This window comes from Carlito syrichta, unplaced genomic scaffold (assembly GCF_000164805.1).
Source record: "Carlito syrichta isolate Samal-C Ts95f unplaced genomic scaffold, Tarsius_syrichta-2.0.1 Scaffold314775, whole genome shotgun sequence".
Lineage (NCBI taxonomy): Eukaryota > Metazoa > Chordata > Mammalia > Primates > Tarsiidae > Carlito > Carlito syrichta.
In genome coordinates this window covers 339,019-342,258 of record NW_007258871.1, presented here as the reverse complement: position 1 = coordinate 342,258, position 3,240 = coordinate 339,019, and positions in this window count along the sequence as shown.

Below are 3,240 nucleotides of genomic sequence, written 5' to 3'. Positions count from 1 at the left end.
CTCCTTTTTTTTTTTTTTTTTTTGAGTGGGGGAGTTTCACTCTGTCACCCAGGCTGGAGTACAGTGACACGGTCACGGTCACCACAGCCTCCACCTGCTGGGCTCAAGTGATCCTTCTGTCTCAGCCTTCCAAGTAGTTGGCACTACAGGCGTGTGCCACCACGTCTGGCTAATTTTCTGATTTTTTTGTAGAGTCGAGGTCTCAGACCCCTGGGTTCTGGCAATCCTCTCACTTCGGCCTCTCGAAGTGCTGAGATTATAGGCATGAGTCAGTGTACCCAGACCCTTCTTCCATTTTTTTTTCCTTTTCCATTTTAATAAAGGTGCTCATCTTGGGGCATCCTGTGTGTGATTGGATTCTGGATGGAACTGGCCAACAGGTCTATGTCTTACTGACCCACAACCAGATGGAGGTAACACCCACAGCTGGAAGAACAGATAGGGACCCCTGGGGAAGGAAGCCCGAAACCAGAAGAAATTGTGTCTGTGGTTTTAGTGTAGACTTGCACAGGGTGTGAAATCAGGGCATTCGAGCCATGTTTGTTTACATTCAGAGGGTCATGTTGGTTCGAAGTGATGTCTGAGTCCATCACAATATGTAGGTTTAATATCACTGATGTCCCCTTGGAAATTGAGGGTTATCAGGAAACAGGCTGTGTGGCAGGTGATCTGGGCTTGAGGAAGGAGGATTGTTCTGGAAGGAGCAGAGAGAGGGATCCAGGGCTCCTGGAACAAGCAGTGGCCAAGCTAGGAAGCAAGTGGGTTCAGAGCTGGGGACTTGCCTGTCCAACCTAGACACAGGTGCCCAAGTTTCTGGTACCTAACATCACAGAGTCATTTAGACAGAGTAATTCCTTTTTTTCAGTCGGAGTCTCACTCTGTCACCCAGGATGGAGTGCAGTAGCACGCTCATGGCTACCTCAGCCTCCACCTGTTGGGCTCAGGCGATCCTTCCACCTCAGCCTTCCAAAGAGCTGGGACCACAGGCATGCACCACGATGTCCCGCTAATTTTTGGATTTATTGTAGAGATGGGGTCTCACCAAGTTAGCCAGGCTGTTCTCGAACCCCTGGCCTCAGGCAGTCCTCTTGCCTCCACCTCTCAAGGTGCTGGGATTATAGGCATGAACTACCATGCCTGGCTAGAGTTCTTTTTCTTCTTCTTTTTTTTTTTTTTTGAGTTGGAGTCTCACTCCATCGCCCAGGCTGGAGTGCAGTGAGACACTCACGGCCACCCCAGAGTCGACTTGCTGGGCTCCAGCGATCCTTCCACCTCAGCCTTCCAGGTAGCCAGAAATACAGGTGTGTGCTACCACGCCTGGCTAATTTTTTTTAACTGTAGAGTCGAGGTCTCGCCAAGTGGTCCGGGCTGGTCTTGAACCTGTGGGCTCAGGCAATCCACTTGCCTCGGCCTCCCAAAGTGCAGGGATTACAGGCTGAGCCACCTAGCCCGACCGAGTTCTACTTCTCAACAGGCTCAGAAATCTCAGAAAGACAGACACCTTTTGGTTATTTAAAAGAGGGTAGGGCCAGTTGTACAGTATTTCTCATGTTTCTCTGACAGTATCTCAGGTACATTTTCTGTTTAAAACATTGTTTTTCTGGCCATGTCTGGTGGCTCATGACAAAACCTGATGGTTCATTCTCTCCTCACTAAACACACTGCAGTCCCAGGTAACTCGCAAATCTAAATTATGTGTTAAAATAGAAAGCAGGTTTCTTCAACAAATGAATTGCGAGTGAAAAAAAAGAACGGTGGCCTGGGCCACTTGGCAAGACCTCATCTTCACAATAAATAAATAAATTAAATTAGTTGGGCGTGGTGGTGCGTGCCTGTGGTTCCAGGTACTTGGAAGGCTGAGGTGGAAGGATCGCCTGAGCCCAGCAGGTCAAGGCTGCGGTGGCCATAAGCATGCAGACTGTTTAAAAAAAGAACATTGGCCAGGGGCAGTGGCTCAGGCCTGTAATCCCAGCACCGTGGGAGGCCAAAGTGAGAGGATTGCCTTGAGCTCAGGAGTCTGAGACCAGCCCGGGCAACTTGGTGAGACCTCGTCTCTACAATAAATCAAGAAAAGTTAACTGCTGTGGTGGCGTGCGCGCCTGTTGTTCCTTCTAGCTACTTGGAAGGCTGAGGCGGAGGGATCCCCGGAGCCCAGCAGGTCAAGGCTGTGGTGGCTGTGAGCATGCCACTGCACTCCAGCCTGGGTGACAGAGTGAGACTCTGACTCAATAAATAAATAAAATAAAATAAAATAAAATAAAATAAAATAAAATAAAATAAAATAAAAAAGAACATTTTTTGTCATTGATAAGACTATTGATAATATGACCCTGATAATTAATGGATGTTGAATAATGTTTTTTAGGTGTGATAACAGTATTGTGGTGTTAAAGAGTCCTCATCTTTTTTTTTTTTTTTTTTGAGTTGGAGTCTCATTCTGTCGCCCAGATTGGAATGCAGTGGCCGCTCCTGGCTACCGCAGCCTCGACCTGCTGGGCTCCAGCGATCCTTCTGCCTCAGCCTTCCGGGTAGCTGGAACTACAGGCGTGTGCTACCACGCCCGGCTAGTTTTTGATTTATTGTAGAGACAAGGTCTTGCCAAGTTCCCCAGGCGGGTCACGAACCCTTAGGTTCAGGCAATCCACTCACCTCAGCCTCCCAAGGCGCGGGATTACAGGCTGAGCTCATCTTTTATGCATACTAAATAGTTGGGTGCTATAATATGCTATTTGGGATTGCTTTAATATAATACAGTTGAGAGCCAATATGAAATCAGAATGAAACTGGTCATGTTGGTAATTGTTGTTCATTAGATTATTCTATTTTTCACATGCTTGAAAATTTTCATAATATAACATTTAATTTTTTTTTGAGTTGGAGTATTACTGTCACTCAGACTAGAATGTAGTGGCACACTCACAGCCACCACAGCCTCCACCCATTGTGCTCAGGTGATCCTTTCATCTCAATCTTCCAAGTAGCTGGAACCACAGATGCACACCACCATGCCCAGTTAATTAAAAAAAAAAATTATTATAGAGACAAATTCTCACCAAGTTGCCCGTGCTAGTCTTGAACCCCTGGGCTCAGGCAATCCTCTTGCCTCAGTCTCCCAAAGTGCTGGGATTACAGGCATGAGCCACCACGCCTGGCAAAAAAAAGTTTTTTAAAAATCAGAGTCTCGCTGGGCTCGGTGGCTCAGCCTGTAATCCCGCACCTTTGGGAGGCTGAGGTGAGTGG